This window comes from Hemicordylus capensis, chromosome 5 (genome assembly GCF_027244095.1).
Source record: "Hemicordylus capensis ecotype Gifberg chromosome 5, rHemCap1.1.pri, whole genome shotgun sequence".
NCBI classification, from domain to species: Eukaryota; Metazoa; Chordata; class Lepidosauria; order Squamata; family Cordylidae; genus Hemicordylus; species Hemicordylus capensis.
In genome coordinates this window covers 79,977,163-79,995,023 of record NC_069661.1, presented here as the reverse complement: position 1 = coordinate 79,995,023, position 17,861 = coordinate 79,977,163, and the positions used below count along the sequence as shown (strand labels likewise).

The following is a 17,861-nucleotide window of genomic DNA, read 5'->3' as shown; positions in this document are numbered from 1 at the left end:
AACCAGCTTGACGTCGAACGAGTTTGACATCGAACCAGTTCAACGGTGATGCCAGGCCTCACAGAGGCCATTTGCGCATGTGCAGTGGCTGGCAAAATGGCTGCTGTGCCTATTTACAGAGGCCCGAATGGGCCAGAAAATACAGTAAAATGGGCCACGGCGGTGATTACCAAGGCCGGTGGGGGGAGGGGAACCTTAGCAGACATCCCCCCGCCTGCGGCCTTTAGGAAGCCCCTCGAAGGTGCTTGAGGTAAAGATTTTTTTAAAGAAATAATAATTTAAAAACCCACAAACTGGTGGGTGGATGGGTTAGGTCCCAGTCCGGACGGGACTGGGGGGTGATGGTTCGGTTTGACCACGAACCATAGAAGCCTTGAACTGAACCCTCGAACTGGTTTTCACATCCTTATCAGCCACCGGTTATTTATTTATTGATTGATTGATTGATTGATTGATTGATTGATTGATAGATAGAAAAGAAATGGGAAATAATCAGATCTAAGGAAAGTTTGGGTCAGGATAATTGTCTATGTCAGTGGAACAAGAGTATCTGCATCTTAAATGAAACCTGGTGGATTGCTGCCTCATCCCTATTAAAAACAGCTTCTTTCACAGTATTTTATTTATTTTTTATTGTTTACATTTTATATCCCGCTGTTCCTCCAAGGAGCCCAGAGTGGTGTACTACATACTTAAGTTCCTCCTCACAACAACCCTGTGAAGTAGGTTAGCCTGAGAAAGAAGTGACTGGCCCAGAGTCGCCCAGCAAGTATCATGGCTGAATAGGGATTTGAACTCGGGTCTCCCCGGTCCTAGTCTGGCACTCTAGCCACTATACTACGCTGGCTCTTGTTGAAAACAAGTATGGCTCACACAGAACAAATCACTTTTTTTCACTATTCATATTCTCCTAAGAGAAAATCTTAAAATATATATTTATTATTAATATTTTAAACATGAGAGTAGATGTTGAGGAGCATGGACTTCTCACCCATTATTATCACGACCTATGTTCAGGAACATGCTTACATCTTTAAGAAAAGTTCAGTGCTCTGTTGCCATAGTTTTTCCCACACTTTGTACCTGAAACCAAAGCAGAACTGGCACACTTAACAATTTACTTCACAGTGGAGAAACAAAGTACTTTACTATATGACATGTAAACAGAGATCTGTCACAGATAACTTTTTCTAGAATTTTGCCATTCGACTCTCCAATTCCTCAAATGCCCAGTGTCTTAAATATTCTGTATTTGGTTCTAGTTTAGGTGATCACATGCTCATAAACATGTAGCAACCAGTTTTAAATTCAAGGATGAATATAGCTGGGAGCTTTGGTTTTTCTAAATCCCCAACTCCAAGTTGCTAAATGAAAAATGGATCTAACTGCAGATGCAGCCACATAGTTGTGTTCCGTAAGACCGAACTCCCCACTTAACTCAGAAACAGACTTGATACTATTCCCTGCTGATAGTGTTCTTTAAATATAAAACATGTATCTGTCTACTTTCTTGGAATCCGTCTTTGAGTACCAGTCTTCAGAGCAAAATACCCCTGTACCACAAGGTGACCTTGTAATGTAAGGAAGGCTCAAATATCAGTAATTTTGCCAGATTATCCCAGGCCTGCTGTGTGGACAACATCATAAGAATTACAATGAAGGCAGACACTATAATGCTGCTTTGTTTCTCTGTGTAAAAACTTTCTGCACACACCACTCTGCAGAGGTCAAAGCTGTAACCTGAATATAAACATATGCCTGTCTATAGGAATTCTGACTTGGATTTTTACAAAAGTGTGTACAGTTTAATAGTTATCAATCAGATATGCTGTTAACTGTGTATCTCAAATTTCAAATAGTGATAATTATTACTATGGAACTTGTATTTTGTATTGATTTAAGAAGATCAGAAATTTAAACAGTACATTATACTTGGAAAAATTCAGCATAATATGCTGTAGCTGTTTTTATTACTGCAGAATTACTTGTTGATTTTTTGTTGAGCCTAATATTAAAAGACGGATTAAAACAGAAAGAGAAGGAATAGCCGTATTCATTGTGGTTAGCAAATAGAAGGCAGAATTCCCTTGTCTTTTCCCAGTACAAATGGAAACATATGCTAATGGGCTGGAAACTGGAGGTGTGAATTGTGTTGCATAGGAACATATGAAGCTGCCATATACTGAGTCATACCCTAGGTCCATCTTGCTCAATATTGTCTACACAAACTGGCAGTGGCTTCTCCAAAGTTGCAGGCAGGAATCTCTCTCAGCCCTATCTTGGAGATGCCAGGGAGGGAACTTGGAACCTTCTGCTCTTCCCAGAGTGGCTCCGTCCCCTAGGGAGAATATCTTATAGTGCTCACACATCAAGTCTCCCATTCATATGCAACCATGGCAGACCCTGCTTAGCTAAGGGGACAAGTCATGCTTGCTACCACAAGACCAGCTCCTCTTTTGTGTCAATGTCAACATATACACCCTCAAAGAGGTGTCTGTTTTATAGCTACTTCTCTCACAAAAGACAAAGTAATCTTATATAGATTTGACTAAGAATTTATTCAGAAACAATTCCATTTTCCCTTCCTTTTGCTTTCTGACTCCACACCCAAGCAGGATCTCTACTGGGGCGAATTTCTAAACAAAATAAATAAATAAAAGGTACTGGATGGAATACAGCACATCCCTCCCCATTATAACAACCAGAACTGAACTGATTTAAAAATCAGTGACAAAGTCTTTATGTATTTTAGAACACTTCTTCTTATTCTTGGGTTCTCTGGCACAGGATTTGTTAGTGATGTTATTTCTGGTAAAAATGATTTTCCATCACTTTCATCAGCCTCCTCTGTGAGGTCAAAACTAAAAGCAAGATCAAGGTTCTCTCCACTTCCTCTCTCGAGACTAGACTCCCTTCCCTCTCTTCTCATAGTATGCATGCTAGAGAGTTTTAAACTGTTCAGTTTATTTCTATCATCCAATAGGACAGAATCTCCTTGGATTTCGATTATTTGTTTTGGCCCAGAATATTGGGAACATCCCTTTCTATAAGACAGCCATAATCAAAGTCCTCCACGTCAAATGTTCATTGTTTCACACCCTATTTCTGATCCACATGCAATTTGTATTTTTGTTACTTCTCCCTTACTGATCACAAATCTCTGCATCCTCAGAGTGATATAGCATGGAGAGCAAATATTGCTCCATTTCAAATGAGGTAAGTGGTGTTCCCTTGTTAGTCACTAGTTCTTTAGGAAGATCTTTTCTTGCAAAACTGCAGCCATGAACTGGATTACCTTATTTGTAGTAATGTTGTCAGAAAATAAAATTTCTGGCCACCTGGAATAGTAATTACCATCACTATAACAAATCTTATCCAGGGCAAGTTTTCCCCAGGGACCTGGAGTCAAGGGGGTGGCAAATGTCTTCTGTGACTTGTCAGATATATCACAAGCCCTACAGTGTCTGATCACATCTTCAATGTGTTTGTCCATACCTGGCCACCAAAAACTTTCTCTGATTCACTTTTTAATCAAGCTAATGCCCAGGTAACCTTCCTGGGCAATTTTGATCACTTTTGCTTGTAAGGAGGTTGGCACCACCAAATGATCAGTCCTCAGCACCAGCTCATTGAGTTCGCTTGCTACATGCATGTATGGTTGAAGATGTTCAGGTACCTTGTTTTTGCATGACCATCCATTAGTTCTGTCAGGTTTAAGTGCAGTAAGCACTTGATCAGCACTGCTGGCTGCTTTCCATTCAGAAGAAGTGATCGCTCAATGACTGGATGGACCTATATTCGTGCAATTACAACTCTTTCATCCTCACCTTTTGGGATCTCCTCTTGGCCTGGAAGTGGAAGTTGAAATAAGCAATCTGCAGCTATATTCCAAAGGCCTGGAATATATTCCACCTGGAAATCATAATCCATACGTTTGGTGATCCATTTGGTGATCCATTCTTGGGGTTGCTCGACTTGATCTCTGAGTAGTAAATAAATCAGATAAGGGCTTATGGTCTGACTGTAAAGTGAATTTTCTGCCCCACAAGTATGCTAGAGCTTCTTTTTCATTGACAGAATATATCTTCTCCTTTGCTTTTGCTTCCAGAGTGCTTAATGTAGCTGTAACTTCCCTGTCCCCTTTTTGCTGGGTCAAGTCAGGACCATATTCAGAAGCATCAGTGGTTACAATAGTGTCCTGTTGATGTCAAAAGAAGTGCAAGCAGGGCTTTCAGCAATGGCCGGTTTGATAGCCTGAAAACTACTCTTGCAGGATTCATCCCTGTTAAATGCTACTACACTCTTTTAAAAAAGAAGAAGGAATGGAGCATTTGACTAACAAATTTCGAGTAATATTCACAGAGTCCTAAAAATGAGTGAAATGCATCCTTGTTGTGTGGCTCTGGTGCTTCCCGAATAGCTTTCACCAAGTCTATTTCAAAGACTATTTCAAAGACTGAAAATATCTATTCTATTCTATTTCAAAGACTGAAAATATTTGGAAGAGCCAGCGTGGTGTAGTGGTTAGAGTTCTGGACTAGGACTGGGGAGACCCGAGTTCAAATCCCCATTCAGCCATGAAACTAGCTGGGTGACTCTGGGCCAGTCACTTCTCTCTCAGCCTAACCTACTTCACAGGGTTGTTGTGAAAGAGAAACTCAAGTATGTAGTACACTGCTCTGGGCTCCTTAGAGGAAGAGCAGGATATAAATGTAATAATAATAATAATAATAATAATAATATTTTGGGATGTACACAGGCGCGGAACCTGACCACCAGCGGTCCGTGTGCGGATGCGGCCCCGTTCAACCCGCCCCCGTGACTGACGTTAGATGTGGGGGGCATGGTCTGGCTCTCAAACGGAGCTGCTTGGCTCCGTTTGGGACTCAGTTGGAGTCCATCCGGTGCTGCTGTGATAGGCTGCTTTTAACTCCTGAAGGGGCTGCGCGGTCCCTTTGGGAGCTAGACTGGGGCTGGCACTGTGTTCAATGACTGGATGGACCTATTTGTGCAATTATGACTCTTTCATCCTCATTTCTTTGGATCACCTCGTGGCCTGGAAGTGGAAGTTGAAATAAGCAATCTGCAGCTATATTCCAAAGGCCTGGAATATTCTCTTCTCTGGCCACGCCGCTCTTCCCTGGCCATGCCGCAAATGCAGCACTGGCCATTTAGCTCCCGAAGGGGCCACGTGGCCCCTGCTTGGGAGCGAAACCAGCATCCCTGTGTCTGATGTCAGATGCGGGGTATGTGTCGGGGCTGCGAGGCACGGCCCCTGATTGAGTGTGACCCGGGTTCTTTGAACCCGTTCGCCCAATGGTGGCTCCACCCCAGATGTACACCATGTTTCTGAGCTTTCTTAGGACTTCTGTCCATCTTCTGTTGTCATGCTCTTCTATGATTTTGCCATACACTAAAATGTCATTGTGAAAGTAAGTGATTCAATCTGTAGTCCCAAAATTGCATGCATCATTCTTTGAAATACAGATGCTGCAGAGGCCAATTCAAAGGGCAGTCTTTTGTAATGAAAAAAGACCCTTTGGAGTGTTTTAATTAATTAATTATTTTTTTAAAAAAAAAATTAACATGTTTGTATACCACCCAAACGCAAATCTAGTAACGCAAAGTAATGAAGGCGAAAACCTTTGAGCAGAGGAATTTGATGATAGGCTGAAGACAAGTCCAAAGTTGTGAACACTGAGGCCTCTTTCAGAGTAAGCAGCATTTGATTGATATTGGGTAATGGATGACAATCCACTACCTTTTTGGAGTTCACATCTCTTAAATCTCTGTACATTCGAAGTGTACCATTTGATTTCCTCACAAGAACAATGGGAGAGACCCATTCTGATTAATCATCAGGCTCTATGAGCATGCTGTAGCCTTAAAACTCCTCTTTAAGTGGTTGGTGCAATGCTATGGGTACGTTCCTCACATTGTGTTGTTCAATCCAAATTTTATGTTTGAAATGTATGGCAGTGCCAGGACTATTGGCAAAAAAGTCAAAGAAATCAGTAATCATATCATCATATGCATGCTCCATCATCTGTAATACGCGTTCCATGTTAAGGTCTTTCTGTTTTCCAGCTCAATATTGAGACTCCTTTTTGTGACAAACACTTTCCCTTCTGCAGTACATCCTTTGTATTCCAGGACAGAAGTGAAGTATCCATTTATGGCAATAGGGGAACCTCCATATCACCATGGGTGGATGTCAGAAGGCTGCAGGTGCAGATCTGATGGGAGTAAGGAGTTTCTTATAAAGTAGATGGGAAATGATAGTGTATGGAGAACCAGAATCAGCCAGCATTCGAACTTCTTGTCCATTAAGTTTAACTTGACAATGTGGAGAAACAGGCTCTGATTCTGTCGCACTTAATACACTATACATAAAATTATGTATATATGCATGCGACCCCCGAGCTGTCAAGAGTAACAGCAAATAACAGCAAGAACTGATCTTTTGGAGCAGTAGCAAGACTGAGCAAATCTAAGAACTGACCCTGTGACACCCTACAGGAAGCTCTTGATTTATTGTACATCTAAAAAGGACCTTTTGACCACCTTTGACCTTTCAGCTACAACCTTGGGATTCTTTCATTGCCATTGTATGCTTCTTTATTGTTAATATGTTTACACAATTGTCCATTTTGTGAATCATCACAGATGTGTTATGAATTTGTTTGTATGGCATCTTTTGGATACAATGGTTTTTGATAATACAATATTGATTTATGGTGTGTAATTTTTCTACAGATTATTATATATGGTTTATATACATAATTTTATGTATAAAATTGCAAGTCTGCTGACAGACGGGTCATAAAGAAAAAAACCATATACATAATTTTATGTATATGGTTTTTTTCTTTATGACCCGTGTGTCCTCCTTACTTTTCATTCGCACTTAATACACTGTCTGGAAGTGGTTCATCTGCCTTCTCCTTATCATATAGGGAATCAGTAATGGAGTGGACAGCAGACTTGCAAGTGCAGGACAATGAGCAAAACTGACTTTGTGGGCAGAGTCGTTACATGGACAGCATTGGAGATAGCATTCTTGTGCTGCCAGCTTCTGAGGCAGTGCCATATGAGAAGATTGGGTTTAAAAGGATTTAGACTGAGCAGCCTAGATTTAAGGAGGTTGGTTTTGAGGTAACAGAGAGCATTTGGGCACAGTGAAGAGCATTTTCCACCTACCTAGCCATCTCTATAATTTTAGTCAAGGTATGTTTCTGCTCAAATAGCAGTTTTTAATGCAGTTCAGAGCAGTTTGTTTTCATAACAATCTGATCCTGATCAGTTCATCTGTAAATCTGGCAAACACACACGCTTAAGGCATGCAGTGCTGTGACATACTGATCAATGGATTCACCAGGCAGTTAGGATCTAGAACAGAACTTGTATCATCCAGCAATCATATTCAAAGTAGGGTTGAAATGATCATCTAAGGTTTGAAGAGCAGCTTAATAAGAATTGACATGCCCTTCCAAGTTGGCAGGAAATGGAAATTATTTATATATTCTCTGGCCTTCAGGGCCCAGGCAGTTAAGCAATATTGCCTTCTGCTTTGCTGGATTAGACTCAGGATTCTGTATAGTGAGGAGGTAATTGCAGAAATAGGACCACCCTTATTTTCATAGAAGAGCAACTTCTCCTTGGGTGGACAAGAAGAATGGTGGTGGTCGGATCTGGGCCATGCCGCAGTGGGCATCGAGGGAACAACACAGTCCAGAATTGATAAGGAAAAAGTACCTTCAGGGATTGTGCAGGTCAGGAAGCTGGAGAAACAATCAGGAGCAGCAATAGTAGAAAGTAGTTCAGGAATGTAGGTCCAGACATGCAATGAAATGAAGTTGCAGGAACATGCTCAAGCTTTGCAGTCTCACACGATTAGCTGGTTCAAAATCCCATCACCAAATGCTGTATTGCTGATTCTCTCACAAACACAAAGTAATTTTATATAGATTTGACTAAGAGTTTATTCAGGAACAACTATTTTCTCCTTCTCCTTCCCCTTCCTTTCCCTTTCTGACACCGTCCCCCACACTCTCTACAGGATCCCTCCTGGGATAATCTTCTAAACAACAAAACATAAAATATACTACATAGAATGCAACAGTGTCACAGTCAGGTATTTCTGAAAGAGCATGCATTGGGAACATAGTTTATTTAAAAATTGAAACAGGTATCATTTTGAAACAGAAATTAATTGCACAGATGAAATAAACCAGAACTCTATGATGAATTTGCGGGTTCAGTTCCCACAGATCCATACTGTAGTCTATTCTAGATCAGAGATTCTCAACGTTGGGTCTCCAGCTGTTATTGGACTTCATAATCCCCAGCCCTAGTAGCCTTTAGTTAGGGATTATGGGAGTTGAAGTCCAATAACATCTGGGGACCCAACGTTGAGAATCCCTGTTCCAGATTATCTGAAACTCAAGTCTGTTTCAAAATGATTCTACATCAGGACAATTCAGATGTCTCCAGGCCCTGGTGTGTTGTGATAGACATCACTGTTGTGCACCAAGGCCTGGATGCCATAACCCTACTGTGGTCTTGCATAGTACAAACTGGGCCTTTGTAGTTCATCTTCTCACTCTGTACACACTTTATGTTACTTAATAAAGATGGAGGTGAGAGCCAGGAGGACCCAGTTCTCAATATAATGGCAACAGGCTTCTGCACATGCATTGGAATATCATGAAACCTACGGTCAGCATGCTATGAATTGTGACATCTTAGTCATCTTCTCTGTTTCCAGCAATGCAACTCAGGAGAAGTACTGGAGTTGATTGTATTTGTAGCTTAAAGGCTGCAACAGAATCACAGCGTAAGGGCCTCATGTGTAACTATGGATTGCCTCTAATTTAGATGTCTGTTTGTCCAAAATACCATTGTGTACAACTAATATTAGAGGTAATGGTTTAATGTGGTTGGACATCCATTCTCTCAGTCTGGATGTCCAGATAAATATCCTGATTTGCATAGGCCAGAAGTTTATCTATGTAAACCATTTTTAATGTAAACCACTTTGAGAACTTTTCTGTTGACAAGCGGTATATAAATAATAGTAATGGCACAGTGGGGAAATGACTTGATTCGCAAGCCAGAGGTTACCAGTTCAAATACCTGCTGGTATGTTTCCCAGACTATGGGAAACACCTATATTGGGCAGCAGTGATATAGGAAAGATGTTGAAAGGCATACTGCATGGGCGATGGCAATGGTAAACCCCTCCTGTATTCTATCAAAGACAACCACAGGGCTCTGTGGTCGCCAGGAATCAACACAGACTTGATGGCATACTTTACCTTTAAATAAGTATGTATATATTTACCAGGGGCAGTCTCTATTTTATGAAAACTCTCCCTGTTTTTGTCCCTTGGGAATGCATTGTTTAGTTTTTTCTCACATGAGTTGCTAGAGGTATCATTCTTCAGGATCCCATAGGCTAAAAATTAAATCTCCATGTGGATAGATGAATGCATTTTCTCCCTAGAGTACTCACATGTAAATGCACAGAAAACAGAAGATAGAAATTAGTTTTCAGTAATTTGTAATAATGGGAGGGCAGTTTGGTCCACCTTGGTATGAGTATTGACTTTTACAAATGTATCCCCATTTTCCTGTGAAATGTTGGAGACTATGGGCTTGGTTTATATGCTTTGGTAATCTGGAATAATGTGTTCTGCTTGCACTTGATTGCCTGATTTCCATTTGTGTCATGCTCTTAGTCAGAATTGCACACCACACTTTGCTCGGGGTGCTTGGCCAAACTCCCTGCACACTCACAGGTGTGTCCCTATTTCATTCATTCATTCATTTGTTCATTCAATTTTGATACCGCCCTTCCAAAAATGGCTCAGGGAGGATTACATAGAGAAATAATAAATAAATAAGGTTGACTCAGCCTTCCATCCTTCCGAGGTCGGTAAAATGAGTACCCAGAATGTTGGGGGCAATATGCTAAATCATTGTAAACCGCTTAGAGAGCTTTGGCTATAGAGCGGTATATAAATGTAAGTGCTATTGCTATTGCTATAAGATGGTTCCCTGTCCCCAAAGGGCTTACAATCTAAAAAGAAATATAGACACCAGCAACAGTCACTGGAGGTACTGTGCTGCGGGTGGATAGGGCCAGTTACTCTCCCCCTGACAAATAAAGTGAATCACCACGATAAAAGGTGCCTCTTTGCCAAGTTACCATATTAGTGAAATGTTGGAGGATATGGATTTGTCCAAACTCTTTCTGAATTGGAATGAGAAGATGAGAGTATCTACATACTATACAATTCATTTTTTTTTCTTTTTAGCAAAACAAGCTATAATTTCTTAAAAATAAATTTAAACGTTCTTTAACATTTCTAAAATTTTAAATTTCTTGAAAAGTGTGCCCTGAAAGCATTAATTAATTAATTTCATGAAGTAAAAATAATCTTTGCTTCTAGTTATGTTATAGTTATGTTCTCTGCTAGGAAACGTGTTCCTGAGAACAGAATACTCTCTTTAAAAAGAATTGCTAGGCAAATAAAGCAAATGTGGCCAGAGTCTGTGGTTATGATTGTACACTGGAGGGTAATAAACGTTTTATAAGTTACCTGCTAGTGTGGTAAAATGTATTTCCATTTATTTTGATGGTGCTAATCTCTATTTTGTTGCTAAGGTTATTAAACGTAAGTTGTTCAGTAGCTTTCGCTTACCCTGGCCTAAAGCACAAGCTTTAGAAACAGGAATGTTTTAAACAAAGTGGTGCCAGGAGCAATAAAACCTACACTACAATGCATTATATAATTCTGCTACAAAAGTAACCTGACCGCATGATCTGTGTTTTATAAGGAAACCTATATGATAGATGTATTTGCTGCATATGGAAATTAAAATTGAGGGTCTTATTGCAGGCACAGTATGGTGAATTAAAAGACCTTGGAGGGTTGGGTCTTCACTGTCAAGGGTGACTGAAGAATTATGAGACCTCATGCACAGTCCATTTGTGTGGGAGGCAGGATCTAGCTCTGCACTCTACAAGCAGCCACTTAGTGGTGAATTACAACCTGTACTTAATTCAGCAAATTTGTTCAGAGAAATCTGTGCATAGTAGTTTCTCAGTATATTTTTCTATGAAAGGGTCTGGCATTTAAAAAAGAGGTCTGAGTGCACTCGTTGTACTAAAACTAAGTAACTTTATTTCCACGTAATGAAATGGCCATTTCTCATGCAAGCATTTCATGTTCTCAATTTCTTTCAAATGAAAATGATAATTTGCCCTTTTTCTGCCATGAGAACAAAGGTAGACCACAACACCATTGTAGATTTATAAGTCTAATCCTCAATAGCTGCAAATATTTATGGGAACCTGAGGCAAATGTTCAGCATAAACAAAAGAAAATACTTCTAGTTTGCCTGAAATGCTTCCTTCCATGATCTGATAGTCCTCATTTAGTGGATGTCATTTTTATTTATTTATTTATTTAAAGTTGATTCATTGCTTCAGTAAGCTGCTCTTGGAAAACCCCACAGGGAAATGGGAACGTATAGAAGAAAGGAAATAGTATTAATTTATGAATATCTGAATTTTTTAAAAAAATTTAGGCTGTCTACTTGGTCTCTTTTCCCAAAACAGACTAGTATGGGGGCAGTAGAGAAGAGAGGAAATGGTACTGATTTATTAATATCTGTATTTTTTATTTTTTATTTTGCAATGTAGGCTGTTTACTTGGTCTCTTTCCCTCCAAACAGGGATTTATGTGTTTTTATGTTATGATTTGATAGCGGTAGAGTGTTATGCTCTTTTCCAACTACTGTGAGGCAACTGCATTGCAAGTATTCCCAGGATGTCCTCTCAGCAATTTTAATGATGTTCAGTCAGCTGTATTTCTAAGGGCCCCTTTTCACAACATACTGACCTCTAGCATTGAATGTGCTTGCCTGTATTGTGGCAATGATACATTTCAGTGTATTATGGAAATCCCAGGGTGAGCAATATTCCTTGAGAAGCAGGTTGGGATAAACACTTTGATCAGGCAACTGAAATAGCTTGCTATTGCCTGCTTCTGAGAGTAGTTTGCATTGGGGACTAACAGAATTTTTATCAATGTACACATTCTGCTACATTGGGTGAATGAAACTGGATTTCATCTCTTTCTTGTTTTTGCTTCATGTTATAACAACTGAAGTTCCAAGAACTACATATTATGCAAAACAACTTGTGTAAACAACAAACATAATTATATTTACATATGTAGTGGAAACATGTATTGAAATTGTCTTCTATCTAATATTAATGATATTGATAAGAGCCTGCCAAAAATCTTGTTAGAATGAAATCAGTCTGATTGCTCTCTTGATGGTCTGCATTAGCCTACAACAATGCAAGTTAGATTTTTTTTTAACAGAGTAGTTAGATATTTCAATTGGAGTGAAACACATTTTTTAAAAGTTTGTATTTTATAGTAGTCTTTTTTGTTTTGATGTGCTTTTAATTATATGTTTTTATTCTATTGTTGTTTTATTGTTTGTGAGCTGCCCTGAGAACAATAGTAGCAAATAAAGTTGTTTGATCATTCAATCATCTGCCCTTCTCAAGGATGTAGCTAGAATTTTCAACCTAGTGCAGTTTAATGAGGACAACAGTTTGAGCAGGAAGCGGCTTGCAACTCTGTTTTGCACATGTAAGTCCAGAGGTTTTCTGCCCATTATAGCCACATAAATAATAGTATCATAGTGACAGCAAAGTTGGCTGCTTCGATGATCAAGTGTTTTGATCATAGGGAACAATGGGAAACTCAAATCACCCCATTGTTACTTATGGGTAGCTCATAGAGGCACCAAAGTGGGTTGTGTGGTAGGGCATGATGGGTGCTACCTACCACCCAACCCACAAAAGAAATTGCCAAGCAGGCAATAAAAAAAAAATTCTTCAAAACCACATAGGATCCTCAAGGCCAGGATCCTATTAGTTAGTCTCAAGGCCAGTTAGTCATGAGGCCACACATGGAGCTCATCTCATAGCAATAACCAAGGAAATCTCTCTCTCTCTCTCTCTCTCTCTCTCTCCCGCTCTCTCTCTCTCTCACACACACACACTCACAGCTGCCACTGTCCATTTTCCACCACAACACTATCTCACAAACAAAACAAACCACAACTCAAGGCAGGCATGCACCCAAGTTCTACCTTTGTCAATCTGGGATCGAGTAAAATGAGGCAGTCAATATAGCAGCAACAGTACAGCATGATATACTCAGTGCTGAGAAAAGGAAACCACAAAACCAAACCTTCCTTGATTCCTTCCGTGCTCTTCTGATGTATGCTCTTTAAGGGCACACTAAGCAGTGTTCTCTCTGATTTTTTTCATCTGTGTGTGGAATGAGTTTTGTTCTGTGTGGCAGTATCAAGGCAGTGTGTGCACACATGCATTCCATGGGACCTTCCTGATTCAATCTAAGGCATGTGCATGTGTGTGTGCTCACACATTTTTTGATGTTCACACATTTAATTTTAGATCCTGCTCAGGTTGAATCAGGAAAACCACATTCTGAATGTATGTGCACACACACTGTCTTGATACTGTCACCCAGAACAAAACTCATTCTGCACACAGATGCGGGGAGGGATAGAGAACACTGGTTTAGTATCAGGCACTCAGCTTCAGTTTGTATGATTAATATTTTACTTTCCTGTTTCTTAATCCTGTTTAATGCATTTTGTTTATAAAGACTATTAAACATTCAAAAACAAACTATTTTTTAAAATCTCCATTGCAAGTAAGAATTTGATACTACTCTGCATGATTGTACCTAAACCAATTCAAAAACCTGTTCAAACTGCCTAAATTGGTTACTGTACCACTTTTTAAAGTTAGTCTGACCAGAACTGAACTGGACAGGTAAAAATATTGATGAACCTGAACCAGAAAAGAATTCACATGTTTAGTGGTTTGATTCCCTACTTTAGACTCCAGCTATTTATTAGAGAAGATGAGGGAAGTTATTTTCTCCAGTGAACTAGGTTCCCCCCCCCCCCCAACTAGGAAGATATTAGCAAAGAGAGGCTAAATTCTAAAGAATTGCCCAGATAAACAAGTCTGCTCTACTATTCTGTTATTCTTCATGTATTATTCTCCAGTAGTAACCTATGAGTTGATAGTATATAGTAGTATCTACTATCCTCCACCTTTTAGCAATGTGATTGGACACTTTCTGCGTTGACATCCCTGCTGTGGAATTTTTTCTCCTGACACTTACATGGCACCTTTTTTGAATTGTAGCTGGCAAGTTAAGATATTTTGATTCACCCAGGCTTTTAGCAAACAATGTTATTTTAGTGGCTGCAGCAGTTGTTATAATTTATACTAGTCTGCTGCTTTACTACTATTTTATTTTTTGTTTTATTGCTAGGCTTTATTAAGGTGTAGTGTTCTTTTAGCCTACTTTTCAGTAGGGTTATGAGATCACCTGGCATTCCGCGTGTGTGTGTGTGTACCCTATCAACTTGGCAATTCCTGGACCAATATGAACCAAATTGGGTACAGTTGTAGGGACACCTCAACAGTGCAGTTTGTGATGATGTCATCCATTACAATTCAAGACGGCAGACACATAAGCTTTTAAGGCACAAATGGGCTAACCTGTGACCTGCCTAACTGTTTTGAACCAAATTTGCTACAGCTGTAGGGACACATAGGGATGCCTCAATGGGATATTTTGTGATGATGTCATCTACCCCAATTCAAGATGGTGGATACATGAATTTTGGAGGTGTAAGTGGGCTAACTTATGGACTGCCTAAACAATTTGAACCAAATTTGGTACTGTTGCAGTGAGTGACACACAGAGACACCTCAACAACATAGTTGTAATTATGTCATCCACCCCAATTCAAAATGGTAGACACGTGGACATTTGAGGCACAATTGGGCTAACTTGTGAACTGCCTAACCAATTTTAACGACATTTGCTACAGGTGTAGGGTGGCTCAAGGGTGTAGTTTGTAATGATGTCATCCACCCTGATTCAAGATGACAGACACGTGAACATTTGAGGTACAAGTGGAAACCGATTTGGACCAAACTGAATACAATTTTAGGGACACACCAAAGGCATAGTTTTTAATGCAGTCACTCACCCCAATTCAAGATGGTGGATGCATGAACACTTGAGGCACAAGTGGGCTAATTTGTTCACTGCCTAACCAATTTGGAGCAAATTTAGTCTAGTTTTAGAGATAGTGAAAGGAAAAGAGAGAAATTAGTTCTTACTAGAACAACTTGTAATGATCTTATTTTTGTCCTGTTGTTTAGCCCCTTTTTAAAGCCTACTACTAAATTCCCTGAGCAGGGGCGTAGCAAGGTTGGAGTGGGCCCAGAGACAAGATTTTAAAATGGCCCCCCCCCAAAGTCCAGGGCCTCCGCACACCCCAGGCCCCCAAGGATTTAAGTCTGATATTCCAAAATAAGTATGCTGCCTGCAAATACATTTCACTGAATACACACACACGTCACAATATATAGTGATATACATTGAGTACTATACATTTGTATTACTTTTAATGCCTAGAACACACTAGAAAGATGAATGATTAAAATGGGCCCCTCGCTGCAGATTAGCAAAGGAGACTTTCAACCATGCAGGGTGAGCCTCTGTTTGTTTTCTCAGAATTCTGAACAAATTCAGTCAAGTTTGATTCCAGGAGGTTTTTCACAGGAGGCTTTTAAAGCCCTTTAAGACACATCTCCTCTGGAATGGAGGTGCTGCATTCACATGTTGGCCAGATTGACCCTGAAGTCCCTGCAAGTTATTGGGGAGCAGTTCACACACAAGAAAAATAAAATAAAAGCACCACACATGCTTCACAGTTCTCACTCAGACCTTCTGGGTTGCAAAACAACTTGAACATAAGTGCATTTATAAATGAATGAATGAATGAATGAATAAAATTAATAAAATACTGTTCCAGAAGTTTTTGCAATTTTCTGCCATGAAACAAGCCACTTATAGGACTTTTTAGATAGTTTTTTTAAGTCAGCAAATTTTCCAAGCTGTTTCAAAATAAATATTCAGAGACTTCTCGGTCCCCCCCCCATCCAAGCCCTATGGCAAGCAGATCCCTATATAGGGGGGGGGGGGCGGGAAAGGTAACCACAAAAAGGAGTTCACACTCTACCTGGCAAATGCTGGTCTGGGTTAAGCAGTGCAGCAAGGGGTCTTCTGCTGCAGAGAACACTCTGGCTGCCTCCTCCTTCCTGGCTTGCTTGGGCCCTACTCGAGTTCAGGCTTCAATGCGGCCTACACGGAGGCCTCCGTGGAAGCCCCGCCCACCCGCCGATCAGCTGAGAGGCGGGAGAAAAGGAGCTCTTGGCCGCTTGCCTGCTGCTTCGATTGCGGGCCAGCAGAACAAGCAGGAGAGACGGCGAAGAGGGCAAGTGGCTGAGGGGCCTTGGGGCTGGGCAGGGGGCAATGGGGAGTCACATGAGGTGCCTCTGGGGTGCCCCTCCAGGCAGTGGGGCCCCCAGACAACTGTCTCCCCTTGCCCTATCATTGTTACGCGCCTGTCCCTGAGTTAAAAGCAGAATATAAATAATCCCAATAAATAACCAAACCTGCTTGAGAAATTGGTTCTACATTCAGATGGAACCTTCATTGGCACTGGAGATTCAAACATTCAGTTAATTTGGGTCAAACTGAGGAACAATACCTAAGGTTGCAGTTGGAGCTTAATCTACATTACAGTAAGGTAGTCTCTGCCTCTCACTCTTAATGCTAACCTGCACCCTTTTCTCTACTCGAAACATTAAAAGTCCATTGTTCCAAAAGTGACATTTTTTTCTTCCAATAGTAGAAGTCTATCCTGCTCTCCTGCTTTCCATACTACATTTGCCTGTTTTAATGTGCTTATTTCTGAGACCTAATTTAAAACTGTTGAAATGGGATATATTTTGATCTCATTGGAAGTGTTATATACAGTATCACATGTAAGTGTTTTATGTTTCCTTAGAAGTAAGCTATTTAAGTAAAACATCAATCTGTTTTTCTCTCTCATATTCCTGGTGAGCTCTGGTAAAAATCTACATTCCCTCGAGTAGAAGCCATTAAAAAGTCATTATTTGCTGTACTGATAATCACAGAAAGCACTATGCAAACACCATTTTAAAAAAAGTATTGTCTACTCTGTCTTTACAGATTACTAAATTTTCCATTTGCCTTTGGTATGACATAACTGTTTCTGCATCAAATATACTTTATTGCCAGTGTTACTACTTTTGCCATGTTTACGACACTGCAGGTTTCTTCTGACATGGCAGAAAAGGAAAATTAAGTTAGTTGTATATATGTATGTATGTCTCCATCTGCAAATGTTCATATCATTTGTTAAAAAATAAATAAAAATAAGAGGACCATGCCAATAACAACAGCAACAGCAACCAACCAACCAACCAACCAATCAATCAATAAAACAAACGGGTGAAGTCAATGAAGTGCAAATACAATTTTATAAGTCATTTTGTTACCTTTCTCAGGAGAAATTATTTAAACTAGCCGACCCCACACAGAGCATCTGTGTGCTCTTTGGGGCCGGTGGTTACCTCCCCCCCCTCCACCTTCTGCCCCAGTCTCCACTTCTGGGCCCAGCCACCTCTCCTCCCCAGTGCCACTTCTGTCCCCCGCTTTCTTTCCCCCCTCCTGGGCCTTGCTTCCACGGCCGGGCCTGCCACCACCACCACCACGGTGACCAATCCTCTTGTGTGCACCTCAGCCAATCAGGCGCGTCCGCTGCCCAGCCAATCAGCTGGGCTCTGGGACACACATTCCAAGGCACACCCAGGAGAACTATATATATAGAAGTTTGGATATGCACAA

At 40.4% G+C, this 17,861-nt stretch overlaps 1 protein-coding gene and 1 long non-coding RNA gene across 8 annotated transcripts in view; one reads left to right on the top strand and one right to left on the bottom strand.

Moving 5' to 3' along the window:
* The window catches only part of LOC128325899 (uncharacterized), a 34,181-nt gene extending 20,838 nt beyond the window's left edge, over positions 1-13,343 (bottom strand). The window contains exons 1-2 of the long non-coding RNA XR_008307719.1: positions 7,756-13,343; positions 992-1,083 (exon numbers count right to left, since the gene is read on the bottom strand). This is a non-coding gene — a long non-coding RNA (uncharacterized LOC128325899). The remainder of the gene's footprint in view (positions 1-991; positions 1,084-7,755) is intronic.
* Positions 1-17,861, top strand: part of GPM6A (glycoprotein M6A) — a 313,262-nt gene that overhangs the window by 220,978 nt on the left and 74,423 nt on the right. The gene's annotated exons all lie outside the window — the stretch shown is intronic.